Genomic DNA, 23,262 nt, shown 5'->3' with positions numbered 1-23,262 from the left:
TTATTTTTAATCTGTTAGTTTATTTTTATTGAGAAAAATTGGGGGACTATTTATAGGTATACAGAGTAAAATATAAATCACTAATAATCCAACCACCTAAAGATTACAACTTCTGGCAATTAATTGCATCCTTTGAGTCTATTGCCATTATAGATAATACCACAGGAATGTCTTTGTTAGCTTTCTATAAAGTCATAATCATTTTTTAAGGCAAATTCTGAGAAGTAGAAATGCTGAATAAAAGAACACGAAAAATGTGAAGCTTTTAATGCACTCACTAATGTTTTACTAGTTAAATGGGTAAAGGTGTAGGGGAGAGTACACAGTAAGCAAATGAATATCAAGGTGAATGAATGTCAGAGACGTCACATAAAAGAAAGAATATTTGAATCCCAGAGTAGAGGCAAGAAAGCCTCCAAAGGATCTCTGATATGATTATTTTGTATAGTTATTTTTTCCTTTTGGAAAGAGAAAATGGATTTTAATTATTTCTCATACATAGCTTTCTTTTGGCAGATACCATTGGATTTAAAGATATATAGCCCCTCTCTCTCTCTCTCCTTGTTTGTTATTACGGTTAATTCTGTTGCTCCAGTTACAGTTGTGTTCACTCAATCGAAAGAATCATTACAAAGTTCATTGTGGTATAGAATCTGGACTGACAGCCTCAATGCCCAGCTTCTGCGTTTGCTCCTTCACGGGTCGCGGTTTCCCTGCCATGCTTTGTTTGGAGATCCTCCGGGGGTGGTTCTCTGGAGTGATGAATGCCATCTTTGTTTAAGGGGGCAGGAGGGAGAATAATCTAATTCTACCAAAGAGAGACAACTGTAAACCGATCCTGTGTTTCCATTGCTGCTGGAAAAAGAACAGTAAATGACAGCAAAATTGAATAGCTTGATACTTGCACTGTATAAATTACCCAGCGGAAGAGATGTGTCGAGAAGGAGAGTGAGGATTTGATCTCTGCCTTTCAGTTTGCAGTCATTGTCAACCACGAAGTACAAAAGTTGGCCCGGCAAACCTCGGCTTCATCCAGGATGCCAGGGAGAGAGCCAAGAGATTTTTTTTCGCCTGCGGTTGCTCAGGATTGGTCTTTTGTGAATATGTTTACATCGGTGAATAAAGTTAGAGTGCTTTAGTCATTTTGCTACAGTAATGTTTTTCAGACTGTGGACTGTGCCCTATTAGAGGGTAATGAAATCCATTTAGCAGCAGGTCATTACTAACTTTTCCTTAATGAAATAGTATATACAATAGAATAAAAGAAGATAGAATTGAATGGAATAAAAAATGTCCAAGTGCAACACACAAGTAAGAATATTATTTTGTAGAACTTTTGTTTTAGTTAGATATATACACACACATCTATATGTAAGTACTTGTGTTGCAGATTGAAACATACTTTTTATTGTGTGTCATGGTCAAATAATTACTGCCAGGAATTTTTTATATTTAGAGATTCCCCCCCACCCCAGGATTATTTTTGTATATAGACAATTTTCCATAAGTTGCTTGGAATTGAACAGATCAGACTTTGGGGGTTTGGGGTTGAGGTGAGGAAAGAAGGTTTTCATATTGACATGGACAGTAATTATCTTCTTGCTGACCAAAATTCCAAGTAGAAGAAGGGTAGACGGTTTCTCCTTTGCCGTCCTGCCTGCTGTTCCCTTGCCCTGCAGTCAATAGACTTCTATCTCCTTTTAAAAAAGAAGCGAAACAAAACAAAATCAACCAACAACAAAAACTCCAAGTAGAAAAAAAGTAGGCTTATCTGAATCTGTCTTTATTGTGGTCCTATGTAGAAAGTAACTCTGATAATGACACCCCTTTTCAAGTGTCAGCTAGAAAATACCCCAAGGGGAGAAAACCACCATAGTGCCATTCAATTACCAAACCCAAGGTCACCAGACTGACAAGAGGATTGTTTATGGTAATACTGTACACCTACTTGCCTGTGATTAGGGTTAAGAATTTACCATGAAGTTACTAGTAGTTGATGGTAATAATGTTTTAATTTCAAATTTTTATGATGATAATTTCATAATAAAATAAGTTTTCATGGATCCAAGGTTTTTTTTCCCCCTAATTCATCTTTATTTAAATCTGTGTTAATTGCCTTGAGTTAACATTAAGTAGACTCATGAACTTGGGTAAGATCCAGTTAGTGGCCCAACTGTATATAAGTAAGTTTCCCAAATGTGGGAAATATGCATATAAATATGTGTACACAGATCATATCAGTACATAGTATGTTTTGCCAAATATATCCATTCATTGGTACTTCATCTGTATGAAACTAAAGAATAGTCAATACAATAAATAAAAATAGTTGCTCTAGAACAAGGCAGTGGTTGCCCGGGGTGCTATTAGAGAAAGATGTGGAGATGGTGTTTATACTCAGTAATAAATAAATGTTGCATTTGATTAGTGATACCTGTGATGAATATGGGCAGTATCTTGTATGAATGGATTGCTTTTCTCTGTTTTATAGGGGAGGGAAAGGAATAGCAGACAGCTCTAGCCCAGAGTTAAACCTTTTAGCATCTCTCCTTCTCATTTTATTTCTGTTCACATTCATCTGGATTATTTGTTTAGATTGTACCTTATAAATTTTTGTCTGTTTCCTCCTTCCATTATCATTGCCACTCTTACATTTTTGATCTTCATTAAAAGAAGTATTTATAGATTTCTAGATTGTGTTCCTTCCAGTTTTGATAGGAGCAGGGGTCTTGGGCTTGTGAACTCTCTGAGGTCTGCACTTAATTAAAAACTCTTAGTCTAGTTGTCACCCTCCAATCTACGTCTCTCCAGTCTCTATCAGAGTAACGTTCCTAATGCGCAATTTGGATCGTGTAACCCTCTGCTCAGAACCATCTTATTTCCTGCTGTCTTCGGAACAGAAGTCCAGTCTGACTGGAATCCAGACTCCTTCACGCTCTCACTTTTATGGCCCCATTATCCTCTCCACACCCCTGCCTCCTCCTCCCAAATACACAACTTTCTAAGGAGAACCAGTACACCTGCTATTTCTCACAATACTGCCTGCACTTCGTTTCCACAGTTGCTGCTACCTGAACATCCTCTTCCTCACTTTTTTTATCTATTAAGGCCCTTTCTAACCTTTAAGTCTGAGTCTAGTATTCTCAGATATAGCCCTCAGCTACTGAGTAAGCATTCAGCACTGAGTAACACTTTGTATAGTGTCTTGCACATTGTGGTGATGAATTTCCCCTTTGCCCTCAGATCCTTCCCTTGCATTACTGAGAGCCTTGCTCCTGTGGGTTGTGCTGGCCTGGTCCCTGAGTCCAGCTGGCCTCCATTTGGGTTCAAGCCCTGGGAAGCTCGGAGGGAAATGGAAGACTGAAGAAAGAGAGGAGTCAGGGTATTTCTTCCCCACACTCCCTGCTCCACACAATATCTTAGATAAAGACCATGTCTCTCCTCTAGGGCTTCAGCTCCAATGAGAGAGGCCCTTCGAGCTTCTGCTGGGTGACCTTGACCCCAGGACCCCAGTACTGATACTCTTTTTTGCCCTGTAGCTCAAGGATTTGCTGCAATTATTCAGCTCCTCGATGCCTCATTCTCCCGTTGGCCTTTACATCTTTCCTTTCACCTGCATGATGAATTTCCTACATTGTAGCCCTTCTGTTTAAATGCCTAGACCAACTTATATTTTCCCAGTTGAACCTTCAGTGATACAGCTCATTTGGTGGATATTTGCTGGATTCTATTACCTAATTTTAAACCATCTTCTAGGTGGCTAGGTGGGCTTTTTTTTTTTTTTTTTCAGTGAACCAGATGTATGTTCTGTATCAGTTATCTAGTACATAGTAGCACTGAATAGGGTTACTTGGGGTAGTAACAAATTATCTCAAAACTCAATAATTAGACAAAACTGGTGTTTATAAGCTCAAGAGTCTCAGGGTTGGTGGGGTGGATTTTTAACCTCCTTCCTATGTGTCAGCTGTGGGTCAGCTGGGTGGCTTTGCTCCTCTTGCCCAGCTGTCGTACTTACACGGCCTGACTAGTCTAGGCTGATCCAGGATAGCCTTGGCAGAGACCACTGACGTGAGTCAACTTCATTCCATGTTTCTCAACCGTGACAGGCTAGTTGAGACATCTTCTCAGAGCAATCACAGAGAAGCAAGAAAAAACACATAAGCACAGCAAGAACTTTTTCAGACTTCTACAAACAGCATACCTGCTAACATTTCATTAGCCAAAGCAAGGCACATGACTAAAACCAGAATCAAAGGGGACAGTAAACTAGATTTTACTAAAGAGGCTGTTCTTTAGTGCAAAGTTACATGACCAAACAGTAGGTACAGGGAGGGATGAAGAATGTAGACCATAATACAATATAGTCTGTCTCGACTTCAGAACTGAGTCGAAAGAGATAGATAAGTAGACGACAGATGACATTATTATTTTTTTTTGCCATATTAACCCTTTTAAAACAAGTTTGTAATAAAATACACATGGTGTATTTGCTCGTTTGTTGCGTACATTTGTACATAGTTACTGACTAAAAAAGAAATTGACCAAGTAAAGAGCCATTTATAAATAACGTTTTAATAAACCAAGTTAAAAGAACTTTATTTATCCTTTAACCTTCAATTTGCATTAATTAGGAACAGTCACGGGAAATTGTGCCAACTTCACCTCAGGTCAGATGGCTCAACAAAATGAACTGTTTCATGCCTAGAAATAAATATATTCCAAATATAAATACGAATCGGTTACAAAACAGATTCTTTTGAAAGCACAAAATAAACACACTGTTAATATATTTGTGCCCCAATTAAAAATGTGTAAATAGCACACATTCTAGGCTAAAGTTGTCCCAGGGAGTGATCCTCATTTTTGCTTTGGATCTCATGTAAACACAACTGCGCAGACTCCTTTGAGCCATGAGCAAATCTATGGCCCCAGCTTTCTAAAGAGAAGAAGAATTAAAAATGGGCATGTTTGAGTTGGAAGGGTCTGGGGCTTGACCTTGCTACTTGAAATTTCCTTCTTCGCTAAGGAATCACTTTGAATTTCTCTGGTTGGAGTACTCTAATTTGGTTTGATCTTGATTTGAGGCACACATTGAAAGAGATCCTATCTGTTGGGTTTATGGCAAAACTAAGAAGCACCTTCAGTCACACTGTTTTTCAATTTTCCCTCTGAAGTTTTATCTTAAAACCTGGGCCTGTTCTTAGTAACTCAGAACGAGGCCCATGACATCTTACTACTGGGATGAGATTGCTAGCTGGCCTCTTCTTTACTGTTTGGCTTTGGGCAAAAATGTTAAACCTTCCTGTGCCTCTCCTTGCCTCATCTGAAAAATGATCGTATGACCATTGTGAGGATTAAACTAAATAAAAACATTAGCACACCCCAGCCCACAGAATGTTCTTAATATAGGTTATGTATAAAATGTGTATTATTATGAATCATTATGTGAGAATTTTTAGATTGTTTTCACTGAGTCAGGTTCACATACATTCTTCAAAATACAAATCAGACTTCTCCCCTCAAAAAATAAATGGGGTCCAGTATTTTCATACAAAAGGCACAGTTAGTTTTTAAATATCGATGTCAAGGATAGTGGTGTATAGTTATTTATACTATCCATAAAGCCACAAAGACAGTTACAAACACTAGCTTCTTCCTGGGCTTGTCCATTTATTCTTTGAGGACGCTTTTAGAATAAGCTTCTTAAAAATGTCTTGGTCTTCAGCCTCGTGCTATCAGATTCTCTGATGTTCTAGAAAACAGTGAGGTGATGTTGATGGCTAGAGATTTAAAGTCTGTTACAAGAGCAGTGGACAGAGACCGATAAAAGCAGACAAATACAACTCCAAATTCTTCCATCGTGTTGTTTTAAAAGGGAGGAAAATGAATAAAAACAAATCTGTTTTTCCTTTTAACACCCTGAGTGTCCCTTCTGCATGGAGTCACGGAGTAAAAGAGCCACTGTGAAAACAAGACAAAACAGCATCCTGAGGACCTCAGAGTCCATCACAGCGGAAACTCACACATCCGCACATGTCTGTACACACCCACACACACCCAACAATCACTTTAATGATATAACAAGGGCTTTTATGGTGCTATAATGTTGGGTGTTGAGTGAAAAGACAATGACTGAGCATATGTTCATCCAACATGGCAGCTACAAGGAATGCGATAGACCAATACGTTTAGTTCTCACACAGACGACGTTGAGTCAAAAATGGAGAACATTAGATACCCATCCAGAGACTCATGTCGTAGAGATCAATTTGAAATGCACAAACACCATTCATTGTCCTGGATGCACATATTGTATATAAATGTAAAAAAAAAAAAAAAGTGGACTAGAAAAAGACAAACGAATTCATGGTCTAGCCAAAGAGCAGAGTTGTGAAGATTACACCTATGCAGGGCACCTGGGTGGCTCAGTGGGTTAAGCCTCTGCCTTCAGCTCAGGTCATGATCTCAGGGTCCTGGGATCGAGCCCCGCATCAGGCTCTCTGCTCGGCGGGGAGCCTGCTTCCTCCTCTCTCTCTCTGCCTGCCTCTCTGCCTACTTGTGATCTTTGTCTGTCAAATAAATAAATAAAATATTTTTTTAAAAAAAGAGAGATTACACCTATGCTCTCTATTTTTTAATTTAAAAAAAAAAAAGCTGTTATGACAAAATTTACCAATTGTCCCCCCAAGGCAGCAGGAATGCAGACATCAGCTCTGCTAACCTCTGTTTTTCTGAGTTCTAAGTTCCCCCCAACAACCACAAGAATTGCGGGACTATAGTTAACTGAAAAGCAGCTTCTCTTTACACAGATACTCCGAGTGGTCCTCTGCTGAACAGGTAGTTGCCCCCGTGCATTTGGCTCTCTCTTTTATCTGTTTACATGTGCGAGCTGTGTCTCCAGCATAATCACACTGAACACAATCTAGACAGCTCCATAGTTCCAAGCCTGGCTACATCCCCTGATGAACACCTGTCATTTCACCACAGGTGGGAGATGCTACTGCTGGTTGAGACTGATCCTAGGAACCGTCCTCTGAGGCCAGCCATACCTTCTTCAGCACAAAATCTCTACACTGTTTAAGATTTACATTTGCCTTATAATCATCTTCCCCAAATTCCCGCATCTTGCCCACAGCAAAGTAGATCTTTGGGATCCACAAACATTGTCCTATGCCTATAATGTCTTATTTACACTTCTGTGTTCAAGTTCCTTTCTCTGAAACCGTCACCCCTCTGGAATGAGATTTTTATCTCAGTCTATTTGCATTTATTCAGAATCAGAGACCGCTCTGAAACCAGACCCTACTTAAACATAGAAAGAAGAGCAGTTGCAGATTAAATAAATGTTGGAGAACTTAAAAAAAGAAAAGAAAAACAAAAACAAAACACTTCTATTTACCTTCTTGTGTTTCCCTTTTTCCAGATCTGCGGTTTCCCTCCTGTTGGCCGTCCTGTGAGGGTGCCAGCTTCTGCACGTGATTTAATGGATCAGAAGGTCAGATACCAGGCTTGACTTGGCTGTTTGCAGATTCATGATCTTTGTGATTAATTGTCACTTTTTAGCACAAGAGGAATTACCTGCTAATTTGTGGCATTGCTGCTCTTGTGATTTAACATAGTTTTGACATCTGCAGACATTCCGGAGGAATATAAAACATTAAATGGGCTGGAAAAACATAATGGAGAAAAGGAAGTCTGCAAGAATTAATTTGGGGTGAGAAAGGTAATAATTGAACAATGAGAGAGAGGAGCTGTATTTCACTTGTTATGTGGGGAAGTTGTGCTCAAGGAACATTGAGCAGCCCTCTCCAACTGCATTTTCCTTGTGTGCTTAAAAAAAAAAAAGGGTGTCAGGAGTAGCTAATCGGTGGGTTATGGGTTAGAGCCGGTGGGATAGGGCTCGGCACCTGCGCAGCGCCCATTCCCTTGTTTCCTGGGCAAGCCCTCAGTTCTCCCTCTGGTCCCCAGATGTTTGGTAATGTCAAGCAGCCTGTTTGGAAGGCTAGGTTATAATTTGGAACCCAGTTTGTTTACATTATTATAACAACAGTTTCAGTTTGTCTCTGCAGCAAAGATTATGTCAGCACTTTTCTTTCTGTGTTTATTATTTTTAGCAGTTTAAAAAGCTAACCGTGAAAAATGGCTTTCTGGCTGTCAGGTGACGTTCCGGCTGGGCCAGGGTCTGGTGGAGTCTATAGAAATGCTCCCGGGCTGTGAGAGTGGGTCTTTTGAATGCTGTCTTTGTGCCTCCCCTTGCCCAGGGCCTCTGGCTTATTGTCTGGGCGCCTCAGTTGGGGTGATGCTATCTGATGCTAACCACAGCTAGTATTACGGTGCTCAGTGCCCGGGCCCTCCCTGGGGGCCCCCAGTCTGGCTGCCTCTGTCTCCCAGCCCTCCCTCAAGGGAACTATTCAAAGCTCTCATATCAGAAAGCACTATTTGCAATTTATAGAATGTTCGAGGGAAAAGTTTCAGTAAGGATCACCTGGGCCTGCAGGTCTCTAACATTGTTTTTTTTTTTTTTTAAATAAAAAACCTTCTCCCAAATGAAATCTCCCAGAGAACCCCAATTTGCAAGACACAGAAAAGTACAGCTGTTCTGTTTGAAGGGGAGGAGGGTTGCCACAAAGCCCAGCCTTCAGCCTCCTCTTCACCCATCCCAATCAAATCGACTCCTCAGGCCCCCCCTTATCGCTCCCAGGAGACCTCCCGACTCCTCAGGATCTTATAAGGCAACCCCTTCCACTTATAGATAAGGAAACTAAGAGGTGATTTTTAACAGGCTTCAAACATGAGACATTAGACACTAAGCCACAGAAGAGTGCACCGTGTACTAATCCATTTTCATACAGCTCTACAAAAGACAAAACTCATCTATGATGATAGAAATCAAAATAGTGGTTACCTTGAGAAAAAGACGGGAGTGCCTGGGAAGGGGCATAAGGGAATCTTCTGGAGCGATCAAAATGCAGAACTTTATAGAAGTGCAGGCTACACAGCATTTGTCAAAACCCCTCTGTGCCTTGTACTGTCTATAAAGTATACCTCCATCAAAATATGTAAAAACAAAGAGGGAAAATAAGGCAACAGATAAATGAATTAGGCATTGGATACATTGAAATACTTATGAGCTTCCTTAAATACTGAAAATACTAATGAACTTCCTTAGAGTTATAAGGATTATTTAGTGAGTGGGCTCTAAGATCATTAGGCAGTTTTGGAGGATAGGAGACTGTGCTCTTTTTCAGGAATTTTCTTTGTTCAATAATCACCAAAGCCGGGACAGGGGGGAAGTTCTCAGAGAATGCCAGACAGTGGGACCACAGACTGCCTTTTGGGATCTTCTAGACTGTGATGTGGCTAAAGGTGATATGTGGGCAGTCACATCGTGGAAATCTTGAGCACAGTACTTGGTGAGTGAATTGATTTCACGTGTACCGTCAATGTATCAATAATGTTCCAGAAAGACTTCAGAACTTGTGAATCCTTTGCTCCCTCATCCCAGTGTTTTTCCATCACCTATGAAATGCAGGATTCTCTTTCCCATACATTAGTGGAGTGGAACTTCTGGTGACAGGGATTGGGATTTGGGCCTCCAGAGACACCTGTGGAATAGAGCTATTCCACATTTGGTCTTTCTGCTTTGGGCATGTGTGTCAAGGACTCTCAAACGATTGGCTTTGTACCTGTACCTTTGCCGTAGGCACTTTGACCCTTAAAAAAATACTTTCTTTTCCCTGAAATACTTTGCACCAACCCTACTTAAATTTTTTTATTTGTATCTTTTAGAATTCCAGCAGTAACAGGAAAGGTAATTGTTTGGGTTGAAGTGCAGCTAAGGACATAGGCTGGCCAGAGGGACCCAGCAGCCAACTCTGCATTTAGAGCCTGATGAGAACACTAAGCAGGCAGAAGGAAGGGAAATGGTTCGGTTTGGTTTCTTTTTTAGTATTCATTTTTAATGATTTTAAGGTTTTTTAAATTTAAATTCCACTTAATTAACAGACACTTTATTAATAGTTTCAGAAGTAGAATTTAGTGATTCATCAGCTACATACATGCAATACTCAGCGCTCATTCCATCAACTGCCATCCTAAATGTCCATCACCCAGTTATGCCATCCCCCACCTACTACCCTTCCAGCAACCCTCAGTCTGTTTCCCACAGTTAAGAGCCTCTTAAGGTTTGCCTCCCTCTCTGTTTTCATCTTATTTTATTTTTCCTTCCCTTGTCCTATGTTCACCTGTTTTGTTTCTTAAATTCCACATACCGGAGAGCCTGGGTGGCTCAGTCGGTTGGTCAGCTGCCTCCAGTTCAGGACATGATCCCAGAATCCTGGAATGGAGCCCCGTGTCAGGCTCCTTGGTTCTCTCTCTCCCTCTGCACCATCCCACACAACCCCCCCCCCATCAAAATAAATAAATAAATAAATATTTTTTAAAAAATTCCACAAATGAGTGAAATCATACGGTATTTGTCAGAGAAAGTGTATTGGGAGGCACGAGGGGCAGAGGGAAAGGGGCTTCCAGAGCCTGACGTGGAGGTCAATCTCAGGACCCTGAGATCATGACCTGAGCCAAAGTCAAGAGTCCAACTTTTAACTGACTGAGCCACTCAGGTGCCTCAGAAAATGTTTTTGAAAAGGAAATGATGACACTGTTCAGAAGGGTAAGAGAGGGTCATATGAAGCTGGCACAGGAAGTATTTGAAGATACTCAAATGTTCCAGCCTTTGAGGCTATGCAGACAAATTCTCTACTACTTGAGTGATTTCCCAGCAAAGAGCTAAGACCTATTTAACTCACAAGACTGATTCACATTAACAAAAATTTAGTTCACTAATGAAGCCATGGCAAAAAAGAACCATCCATAAAAAATAACATTTTAAATAACCATAACTTATTTTAACCCACACATTCCATGCTTTGCACATATAAATTTCCTAATTGAATCAAATTTAACTGAGCAAGATCTTTATTTAACCAATTTAATTTAATGTTCATAAGAGCAGAAATGAACTCACATGATCTAAGTGTTTGGGGAGAATGTGCTCTCTTTTTTGCAATTTTATGCCCATTTGAAAGGAACCGTTTCTTCACATCATTAAGAGTTAACTTGTCTAAATGGAAAATAGAAGACAGAAGTTGTGTATCTTCACCATCCCAGTGATTTGGGAAAAGTGATTCTCCTGGAGCCAACATTCTGAATATGCATGCATGTATGTATGTATGCATTTATCTACAGGTCAAGTGGTCTTAGGACAATGCAACATGTGTGTAGTCAGATTCTATTAATTCATGAGAATGAGGGTAAAATATTAATAATTGAAGTCCAATCTATTGATTTTTTTTCCCATTGACTTCTAAAAATCAGCAACCTGAAACTTCAAATTAATTCAGCTCCTTATAAGGACTGTTAACTGGGACAATATCCTGATTTGAGTTTTACTCCCCTTTCCTTCCTTAACTATTTTTCCTACTGGTGCCATTGGGATAATAACTGAAAAACAGAATGAAAGAAAAGTAACAGTTTAATGTGCATATTAATAATGATAATAATAATGATTATTATTATTATGGGTTCCCAGACGAGATAATTGAGGGTAAAATGAACAGAAACAATGCCTAAAGACATAATTGTCACAGGGGCAGGGCTGGACTTGAACTTAGGTCTTTCTATATGTAAACCTCATCTTAAGAAGAGAGGCAATGGCCCAAAACGAATCAAAATATTACATTAACTGGAGCGGAGAAATAGCTACATTGGTGGAGAAAGTAAGCTACTGTCTGGAGGCTGCCCATAACAGAAACCCATAAATAATAGTGACAAACACTCAAAAGTATTTTTCTTTCCACAGCAGCAGGGAGTAGTTCTGTAATCATCAGGGACTCAGGTGCCTTCTATCTTTCTGTATTTCTATCCTTCATACATGACTTTATCCTTAAGGTTACCTCTTGATTGAATATGGCTGCTGGAGCTCTAGCCCTCATATATGAACTCCAAGCAGCAGAAAAGTTGGGAAGAGGAAAGTGAAAGGCACCCATCAATAGCTATGTTTTTTCTCTTTAGGACTCATTACCAGAACTCCCACCCCACCCCACAACTTTTACCTATATTCTACCAATTCTTAATTATAAAGGAAGCTGGAAAATGTAGTTGGGTACTTTGCTACCCAGAAGTAAAGTGAAATTGGATTATAAAGGTATATCATGGAGGCACCTAGCAGACCAAGTCACAGATAGGCAAATATGAGAAGCTTTTCAGTTCCAGAGAAGAATGACCAGGGTTCTTTAGAGGAAATGATCTTGTAGCCAACTCCATGATGGATGAAAGTGGGAGCAATAAAAAGTAGCTTTGAGGGGTACCTGGGTAGCTCAGTTGGTTAAGCATCTGACTCTTGATTTCTGGCTCAGGTAATGATCTCAGGGTCATGAGATGGAGCCCCACATCAGTCCAGCGTAGAACCTGCTTAAGATTTGCTCTCTCCTGTCCTTCTGCCCTTCCCCTCACCCTCTCTAAAAAAAAAAAAAAAAAAATGGCTTTGAGGACTTCAGTTTGTGGTGATAAGCTTCTTATTAGTAAGGTTGCATTAGGAACAGGAGAGAAGAGAAGGATGTGATAGAATTTATGAAGAGTGAACTGACCAAAGAGAATATATTCATGAACTGTGTGGTTCAAAACTGTGTTTCAGCAAATATACACACATGTGTGTGGGGGCTGTATATATGTGTATACATTATTTATGTGTATGTATATTCAAATGCATATATAGGAATGGCAACTCAGGAAAGACATAGCTGAACTTCTAAGAAACAGATCTGGATTAAAAAAAAGTTACGTAGTATTTGTCTATATAGAATTTTGGCTGGGAATTTATGATGCATCCTCTTGGCAATGGATAAATAATACACGCATGCAAACATAAATGAATACGTGTATGCACACATACGACATAAACATAAAACTTTTCTGAGACTCCATAACACCAATAGCGAAGATCTTCAAACTTTGGCATCCCTACGAAAAGAAAAAGGAAAAATAAAAAGGGGCTAAGCAATAGCTTAGAAAGGGATTTGTAAAAATAACTAAGAAGTTATCTAAGAAGCCAAGCTAGAGAAAGTAGGAAAGTCAGGATGGGGAAGGAAACCAGTTTTTCTTTCAACTCTTCTTTCTTCCTTCTCACCTCCCTCCCCCCACGCTCCACCCCCACTTCCTTCTTTCCTTAACTTTAAGAGGAACAGAATCTTTGGTAACTATATTTTCATAGACTTTTCATTACAAGCTCCCAAATAAGAATTTAGCCTCCAGGTTGTCATCACATCCCTTTGTTAAACCAGAACACAGCAGGTAATGTCTTGCCACTTTGTAGATGATAAAATCATAGCACATCTGTGGCTCTGGTAGGTTGGAACCAGAGCTTCCCGGCATAGCTCTTTGGGAACTCCATTGTGTCCATGGTACACCCACAAATGCACACATCCCTCATGTATGTAATCCACAGGGCTGAGCAGAAATGACCGAGTCTCTCAGTACAACTCTCTTGATCCTGTGTGTTTGACACCTTGACTATAAAACAAAAATAATATTTCATTTTAGCTTTTAGAATCACCTACCACTGAATAAGCGTAACTTGATTTTCTGATTTTAACCCTCTTTGATTGCATTTTATAAAGCTCACATGTACCCTGTTTTACCCATCAAATGTTGGAGAAGAACAAGTTTTGTTGGGCACAGGCTGTCTGCTACTCAAGGTGTCTTCTCAGGAAGGCTGCTGAGGCAGAAAGTTGTAATTTCTGCTGTCACATCCTGGAAGATGTCTCTCATTAAAAAGTAAATGTCAGGGTGTCTGGCTGGCTCAGTCAGTGGAGCATGTCACTCTTGATCTCAGGGTCACGAGTTCAAACACCACATTGGATGTATTTAGTGATTACTTAAATAAATACATAAATCTTTAAAAAAACTTTTTAAATAAAATATAAATGAAACTCAGGATGCCTGGGTGGCTCAGTTGGTTAGGCGGCTGCCTTTGGCTCAGGTCATCCTGGGATTGAGTCCCACATCGGGCTCCTTGCTCGGCAGGGAGCTTGCTTCTCTCTCTGCTTCTGACTGCCACTCTGTCTGCCTGTGCGCTCTCTCTCTCTCTCTCTCTCTGACAAATAAATAAATAAAATATTTTAAAAATAAATAAATGAAACTCAAAAGTAAATGCCTATACATTTACATAGTAAAAATACAAAAATACACATGGGAACAGTTCACATCAACTGTGAAATCATGGCTACCTTGGCAAGACAAGGGAGGGGGAGGAAAGAGAGGGAGATAGGTCATTAGTGTTTTGTTCTGTTCCGTTTCTTAAACAGAAGCAAAGAGATAAAGAGATAAAGCAAATAGAGCGAATCTGAATGGACATCTGTAATATTGTTTTATATACCACTTGGTGCATGCAGTATTTCATAATTTAAAAAAAATTTAAGCAAATTTAAGCCCTTCACATAGACAAAGTGATTAGAGCCTTCCATATTCTTTACTCCATCCTAACTATCTACTTACAACCACATATCATCCTTCTGTGTCTTTACATATGTGACTTCTCTCTGCCTCCCTCTACTCTTTTCCCAAATAACTCCTGTTCACATTTCCAGACTCCACAATGTATCAGTCTCTAGGAGGCCTTGCCTGTCTTCTTGCCTTCAATTCATATCTGGGTTTGAAGGCTCTGCTCATGTCTCAAAGAACATTGTGCATATTTGTATCATGGTAGATACCATATCAGTATCATGGTGTGTTTTACACTGTTGTGCACACCACAGGTTTGTTTCTCTGACTATTACCTCTGGCTGAGCTGTAATACTCGCGTGAGCACCATTTACACAATATTCAACGTGCACAATTGTATGGGTCAGTCCTGCCTTCTCTGTCCCAGACAGAGACTATCATTATAGCCCTATGCAGAATACCTTGCCAGGTCCAAATGCAGAACAGACACATACTCACATAGCAAACACTTGTTTAATGAATGAAAAAAATGAGCAGTCAACCAAACTCTAATTGCCTTGATAAAGAATTCTCTAGACAAGTGGTTCTCAAAGTGGGGCCCCTGCACCACAGCATCTACATCACCTGGGAACTTGTTAAAATGCAGATTCTCAGGCTCCACCCCAGACCTACTAAGTCAAATTCTGAAGGTAGAACCTAGGAAACTTTAACAAGCCCTCTAGAGGATTCTGATGCACACGTAACTTTGAGATATATTAACTTAGATTGATCAAACAAAAAGCAGAGATTTCACGTTGTCAGTTGATCTGGAAAAGTAAAGAGGAGTTGTCTGAAGAACAGTAAGAGTAGGGGGGCAGGCAGAAGAAAGCATGTGAAAAGACAATGGGGACTAATAGGTAATTTGTAAGTTCATTGTTACAGATGGAGTGAAGAATTCAAGCTGATGGGGCAAGAGAGCTGATAATCAGGTGTTATGTCATAGAAGTTGGTTTAAGATATTTGGGTTTTAATCTGACAGAAGTAGAGAGCCATTTTTTAAAAAATTCAACAAGGTAGTGATTTGATCTATTTTAATATTTCAGAAAGAGTCCTATGGCAAGGGTGTGACAGATGGGATGGAAGTGAACTTGGCCTCTATGGGCCACATAAGCAGCTACTAATTAGCCCAGGTGGATAATGATGAGAGCTGAACTAAGGCGGTTTTCTGGGAATGAAGAGGATGGGATGGGTTCAAGAAATATTACAAAAGCAGAACTGACAAAACATGGGAATGATAGAATTCAGGAGACAAAGGAGAAGTCATCAAGGATGGCTCCTGGGTTTGTGTCTTATGCAATGGAAGTCCATTTGAACCATTCACTGAATTAAGAAAGACAAGACGAGGAGGAGGTTTGGGAGCTGGGATGGGGCTGGAGAAGGTGACTTTGATTGGGACATGTGAAATTGGAGGTGGAGGTATCAAATGCTCATAGATACATCCTGGGCTGGAAATTTCAGCTTGATATCTAGGTATTAATCATTTATATATCATTATAAACAATGCTGCCATAAATATACATAAATTTTGTCTTAATATCTCATGATTTCCATAAGAGATATTTCTAGGATAAATGTTGTTGATAAATATAACCGTATTTTACAAAAGTTTACATTATTTCATGCCTCCATTAGCACTATAGAAGAGAATCTTATCACATCTTCACCAACATGATTTAATCTTCAGAAACTGGATATCCCAATAGTGAGGTTACTTTGAGTTTACTTGATTACTTATAAGGTGAGAAAGATTTCACTTTTCACTGACTTCTATACAAAGATTATCTGTTCATGTCATTTGTCTATTTTCTATAAGACATTGATTTTTTAAGCTGATTTTTAAGAACTCTTTTTCTCAATTAAGGATTTTATCTCTGCCAATCTCATGCATTGCAAGGAAGTTTTCCAAATGACTCTTCCCTCTGCCTAGAACCCCCAAATATTCCTCAAGGTAGCCAGTAATGGTACCTACTGCAATATGTTTATTTGAATGGTACCACTCTTGAAGTCCACTCTGACCACCATATTTCAAACTTTGAGCACCAAACCAGCACAGTCCTTGGCACTTCCAAACCCCGCCTTGGCTCTACTTTCCTTTTTCTCCAAAGCATTTTCCACCTTTTCCCATATAATGGGATTATTTATTTTGTTGTCAGTCTTGATACAGTACAATAACCACCTTCACAGCAAAGACATCCAAACATTTGTCTGTTTTGTTTATATATAGATATAGTCTCCCAAACACCTTGAAAAATGCCTGACAAATAGTAGATTTTTAATAAATATCTGCTATGTGAGTATTAATTCCTTTATATTTGTATTATGGTTATAGAGTTTCAAATTTTAATTTGTATAAATTTATTAGTCTTTCCTTTGCAATATCTTTCATTATTTTCACACTTAAATATTTTCCCCATATAAAAATCAATTACATAATTAGCTGTATTTTCTTGAATTTTTTAAAATTTCCTTAAAAGAATTAGTCTTTAAGACACCTGGGATTCACTAGAGTTTGTAATGTAGAAGGAGACTCTACCAAGGTATTTTCCCCCAGAACTGTCAATTTCACCTCATTTTTTTCAAACTTCTTCATTTCTCTGACATTGGTTTGTAAACTACTTTTTAATAAATCCTATACTAACTTCATACAGGAGGGTCTGATTAGAACCTAGAAGAGTTCACTGGAACCTAGATTGTTCCATTTTCCACCGGTGAACGTTTTAAACCCTTGCCATTAGGACTTGCCAACAGTTTTAGAGCAAGTATTTGGTTGAACTAGAAGTAAGACTGAAATTTCTTAATTCCTAAATACATTCATTAGAAGTAGGAGAATGGGGGAGGGGTTTCTTTAGTCTTCACTTGGATGAAGAAAATAGATTATCAAAAAATGTTCATCTCTTTCACAAAATGGACAAATTACCTAGTTTAAACACAGGTTTCTAGAACAGTTTTTAGTGTTGTGTTGACTTATTTTATTAATATCTTCAATGGCAACCATCTAAGAAGACCACAATTGATTAGACAGCTTTTTCTTGAAATGTGAGCTCATACCAACACACATTAATTTCTGGGTTTAGGTTGTGCTTTCTATAAGTAATAGATGGAACAGCTAGTTACTAGCACCCTTTGGGCAAAATGCTGTCAAATATTTATTAAGCTTTTCTCTATGCAAAACACCAGACCATACCAGTGAGAGGCACAAAAAGCACAACTAATTATATTCCCCAAAGAAACTTAAAATTAACTGGGGAGTTGAGATACATATGCAGGCAGAGGTAAATAATAATCTTAGTTATTCATTATTATTTATGTTTTTGGCAAAATGAATGGGGCAGACTCCACAGCTGAGATATTACAAGAAAGAGATAATGGTGGTTGCAGCGACCTGTGAAGCCTTTACTCCAGGGATTAGAATTTGAATCAGGCCTCAACAAATAAGCAAGATTTCATGTTTATAGAAGAGGAGAAAGGAAGAGAGAGGTCGCTAGTCCTAAAACCTGTTTCCATCATTCAGCAGTTGTGTGTTTTTGTTCTGTGTTGTCATTGTTGCTGTTGTTATAAGCAACAGGTGGTTTCATTACCAGACAATTGCTGTCTCATGGTTTGATACACATCAAAACGGGGTTTTATTTCTCCTTTAAACATTTATTACACTCATATAGCTTGAAGTTGAAATGAATCAATGAGGAAGAGCTAGCAGGGATGGTTAGACTTGGACTGATACCGTAAGACAGCAGTAAGCATGCTCTCTCCTCTTTTAAAACCACTTGCTGTTATGAGTCAAGGATGGCCCAGCCACTTCTTTCCGTGTTGTTTTCTCCCTTTGAGAGGAAACATTCTGATATGGCAGTATCATGACAATCATTAGTTATCAGTGTATCAGAGGAAACTGTTCCTCTCACATCATCTGGAGACCACCATTGGGTAATTCGTGTGACCTTTTTCTCACAGCAACCCTGTTATAGGAGCAGTGAATAAACCACAGAATTCATCTGCTAAAATAAGTATTTGGCTTCTTTCTCTTTTACTGCTTCTTCCTACTGCCTGGAAGAGGATCCAAGATAGACGGACAGACGTAGGAAGCGGGAACTTAATCCACAGTCTGAAAAGAAGGACCATGACTAACTAGGAGCCTGCTGCAGTCATCCATTGTATTCACCTTATCTAGAAACTCAGCTTAATCTCAACTAATTCTCATGTATATTTTATATTTCCCATTTAATCAAAAATAATATAATATGTATATTTTTCAGCCAGATAGACACAACATTGGAATATGCTTATTCTAAGAGCATTTGCCTCCCCGATTTTCTAGTAATGGGGCTTAAGAGACAATCCAGTGTATTGTTGGTTATCAACCAACAGGATACATAGACCTTGAGCTTTCTAGTCCAAGGGTGGCCTTAGTTCATCTGTATCTTGGACCTGTGAGCTACTAATTATGGTCATTTTACTAAATTATATGGTTCATACTTTTATTTAATATGTTGTTAGGGGAGAGCAGGGTTTTCTTCCATGAAAATTTAATGAGAATAAAAGCTGGGGGAGCATCTAGAGTAGTGCATCTTAAGTTTTAACAATCATACAGGCACCGAGAAATCTTGCTAAAATGCTGATTCTGAATCCAGAGATCTAGGGCAGGGTCTGAGATTCTGTTCCTAACAGAGCTCCTCGGTGATGCCTGTGGTGCTGGTAACAGACCACACTTGGAGCGACAAAGCAGCTCCGGAATAGATCTTCCAGGTGCAAATCCTAGTTTGCCGTGCATTTCTGTGTGACTCCAAGGAAACCATTTAACTTGCCTTTGCCTGTTTTTGCAGCCATAAAATGGAGATAATACCTCATAGGATTGCTATGAAGATTAAATGAATTAATATATGTAAAATGCTTAGAACAGTGAGTGTTTGACAGATAAAAGAGCTATATAATTGTTAGCTTCAGCTATTATAGGCATATTATGTTGTAAATACTTAGTCAGGTGCCTATCTTCCCCCACTCAATTGAGTCTGCCTGGGGTAGAGACTGGAATTATTTGTCTTCTCACCCCTTACCGCTCTCCCATCACCTGCCAGCACCTGGCACAGTATTTGGCATATGGTATGCGCGTAGCACTCAGTTCATATGGCGAAACAGCATCTGCCTAGAGTCAAGAGAGGCAGAAAAATCATACATAATAAAGATTGTATATAAGTTTCATTTTCACTTCCACTTAGTTTACATCATCGTTCTTTTAGAATTTACCTACACTAAGGAATTTAATATCAGCATCGAAGACAGGGTGTTATATATATTTCCTTGGAATTGATAAACAATTGATGTGATGGAAACATCTGTGAGTTTTCATGTGCGCTATGAATATAAATTTTTTTCCATTCTTATCAGAGATGGAATGAAAGCGATATGTTCCCCTTTAAGCAAACCTTACACTGTAGCATCTATGTTTACAGAATAGATAAATTGAGTAGCAAATATTTATTTAGCAAAATTCTTCTTTGCATAACGCTTCAAGAGAGCTGCTTTATGTAACTAGTTACTGAATAAACTTAGATGTGTTTTGCATCCAGCATAATCAGAGATCCAGCTGGGGCGTAAAGGGGCTCATTTGTAGAGATATTCTAGGAACAAAGTAGCTGAATCCACATTTGAAAGAACTAATAGTAACTTTGATCCACTGCAAGATTCTAAAATGATTCGGTGACTCTCAGACTTAATTTCTAAATCCTCCTATTTAGATATATGTCTATAACTGGTAGTATGACTTCTGGAGTATTCCAACAAAGGTCCTAAGGAGAATCTGCCCCTGCATATGTCAGCTCTTGGTTTCTGACACACAGAATTATGGAATCCTGTAGATGGAAGATTTCCTAGAGAGGGTCTCCTTTCTACTCAGTGTGTGCTTTAGGCTTCATGGGATTGGAACCACCTGGGAATTTGTTAGAAATGCAGAACCTCAGGGGCCGTCATTGGTTCAGGTCATTAAGCATCAGACTCTTGATTTCCACTTGGGTCATGATCTCCTGGATCCCAGGATCAGGCTTCAAACTCGGCCGGGAATCTACTGGAGTGTCTCTCTTTCCCTCTTCCTCTGTCCCTCTGCCCCACCCCCATTCAGGCTCATGTGCACAGTTCTCTCAAATAAATAAATCTTAAAAAAAAAAAAAAAAAAGATGGGGCGCCTGGGTGGATCAGTGGGTTAAAGCCTCTGCCTTGGGCTCAGGTCATGGTCTCAGGGTCCTGGGATCAAGCCCAGCATCGGGCTCTCTGCACCGCGGGGAGCCAGCTTCCTCCTCTCTCTGCCAACTTGTGATCCTTGTCTAATAAATAAATAAAATCTTTAAAAAAAAAAAAAAAGGAAAAGAAGAAGAAAAAGGAAATACAGAATCTCAGAGCTTTCTCTAGATTTAACAAATCAGAATCTTCACTCTTTAAGAAGCTCCCCGGAGGATTCTTAGGCCCAGTACACTGGGAAAAGGCAAAGTCCATACTCAGAGTCTTTGCTGCCATGTGGCTGTTTGCATTGCATGATTGCTGTTGTTGCCATCGTAAGAACATCTGAAAACAACACAGAGCTTTTAAGGGCGTCCGTCTTGGCTAGGGAAGCAGTTGCCATTTTAAAAGTTAGAGATGCTGGATCCAAAAAAATATGCTTAGGAACTGCAGTTGCCTGAGGCCTGAGTTTGTTGAAACAAGTCAACGTGCAGAGGAAAACAAGTTGGTAGCTTTGTCTGTGGACTTCTTACACTCATCAAAATGAATGGCATGGTTTTATGAAAATCTCGGACATGGAGAGGACTACCGTTTAAAGTTCTGGGGGAGGAAGTGGATTGAGTGGGAGATGAGTGGGCGTGAATGCCGTGCTCATGAGAAAAATGCACTTATGACTCTTCACCCATGATTTCCCTATCTCTGCCAACCTGAGAAGGACCCACTAATCCGCACGCGGACAGTGTCCCCATTGCAAAACATGCTGGGATAGTAGGAAGGTGAGATGGAGCTAAGAGCTTAAATCTTTTCTACAATTGATTACATGCAGGACTATGTAATGATGCCCACATACTGTTCAGCACAGCAGATCAAACTCCTTTCATAGGAAATACATGACTTTGGTAGAATGTTCTAGATGAGTTAAAACCTTGATAATAACATAGAAGAGAAAAAAAATTACAGTAATATTTCTTTGCATCTGGACAGCTATATCCTGAAGGAATTAGCTTTCAGCTCAAAAAGCTGAGGAGAGATTCTGATGCCCCCAAGATCTGAAGACCCAAAGTGGGAAACTGCCTTCCTGAAACTCCAGGCAAAGACAGGAGATTCAAGAGTTGCTAAAAGACTGTATACACTCTAATTACTTCTAGGAAGGGTCAGAAGACAGAGGTGGAAGCTGGACCTGGCCCAAGGCAAATAATACAATAAACTCTTTGTTATTTGATGCTTGTAGATTAGATTAACCAAAAAAAAAAAAAAATGACACTTAACACACTTACCTACTTTTCCCAGGAGCTTAAAAATCCTGTCGGAACCTATGGAAAGTATGGTTCTAATTTGAAGAGATAAAAAGTATTCAAGCCTCTGATACTGGTTTATTTTTCTGGCTAGGTGATTAAGGAGACCGTGTGAAATTTATACTTATATCATTGTTTCTTTGGAAATCAGTATTTCACCAAAGTTTCTTTTTTTCTCTCCAAATTCCTCTCTAGTATCTTGCTTGATAATGTGCTTTATGAATGTATGAAATATATTACAAGATACATATGAAATATGACTATATTATTGTTACATTATATGTAGTTATAATTTCTCATGGACTTCTGAGTTCTATTTTATTATTCCTGCCTTTATACTGTAACCCAGTATTGTCCTTGAAAATGTAGGGTGAGGGGCACCTAGGTGGCTCAGTGGGTTAAACCTCTGTCGACTCAGGTCCTGATCTCAGGGTCCTGGGATCAAGCCCTGCATCTGGCCGTCTGCTCAGCAGGGAGCCTGCTTCCCCCCCCACCCCACTCCCCTCCCCACCTGCCTCTCTGCCTGCTTGTGACCTCTCTCTGTCCGGTAAATAAATAAAAATCTTTAAAAAAAAAGAAAGAAAGAAAGAAAGAAAATGTAGGGTGAGCCACGAATGCAATTCACATATTTAATTTAAAATTTTCTGGCAACCATGTTAAAAAAAACAAATAACAGGTGAGATTTATTTTAATATTATATTTTGCATGATGCAACATCCAAAATATTCCAACAATGAGTCCCAAATGCTTTCATGCCCCAGCTGAAAAACACTGAAAGAGTAATGGGCATTCTCCAGGTCCCCATCTTGTGTGGTCAGGTTCAGTGTGGGTCTGGGGCCAAAGCCCTGGTTGGTAATAAAAAGAAAGTGCATCTTCCTAGGGCATCAATTTCCCTTTGGTTAGACAGGTGTGGCAGATGTAGCAGGTTTTAAGAATTTGAGGATTCTGATCACCTTTCACTTACCTGACATTTTGGTGAAGCTTTGCAAAAAGACTTTAGAGAACAACTTTATCTCCCCTTTTCTGGCCTTCATATGCTTGCACTCTTCAGAGAGTTTTGACTTTAGTCTAAAAATAATGAAGTTTTCATAGCTTTATTTTTGTAACATAACTTTCATACTGTATGACCCCCAAGGTGATGAATTGATTCAAGGTTTACAACTGAGGAATTATCCCTGTTGCAAAAATTCTACAAGAGTGAGTTTGGCTGAACTTTTTACCCACCAAG

At 39.3% G+C, this 23,262-nt stretch overlaps 1 protein-coding gene and 1 long non-coding RNA gene across 8 annotated transcripts in view; one reads left to right on the top strand and one right to left on the bottom strand.

The window, feature by feature from the left end:
* The window catches only part of THRB (thyroid hormone receptor beta), a 379,016-nt gene that overhangs the window by 153,523 nt on the left and 202,231 nt on the right, over nt 1–23,262 (top strand). For 6 of the 7 annotated variants that reach the window (XM_044252564.1, XM_044252561.1, XM_044252560.1 and 3 more), the window contains one exon: nt 7,424–7,495. The gene's annotated coding sequence lies outside the window, so the exon portion shown is untranslated. Of the gene's footprint in view, nt 1–7,423; nt 7,496–9,261; nt 9,414–23,262 lie in introns of those variants that run through there. The other variant, XM_044252566.1, reaches the window with a different exon arrangement.
* LOC122909032 lies at nt 1,653–7,473 on the bottom strand. The gene is made up of 3 exons (XR_006385066.1): nt 7,400–7,473; nt 4,016–4,120; nt 1,653–1,697 (listed from the first exon to the last, which is right to left on the bottom strand). It is a non-coding gene; the product is annotated as an uncharacterized LOC122909032 (long non-coding RNA).

Source organism: Neovison vison, chromosome 6 (genome assembly GCF_020171115.1).
Source record: "Neovison vison isolate M4711 chromosome 6, ASM_NN_V1, whole genome shotgun sequence".
NCBI classification, from domain to species: Eukaryota; Metazoa; Chordata; class Mammalia; order Carnivora; family Mustelidae; genus Neogale; species Neogale vison.
The sequence above is the reverse complement of the archived record's forward strand: the minus strand, read 5'-3'. Positions and strand labels throughout refer to the sequence as shown.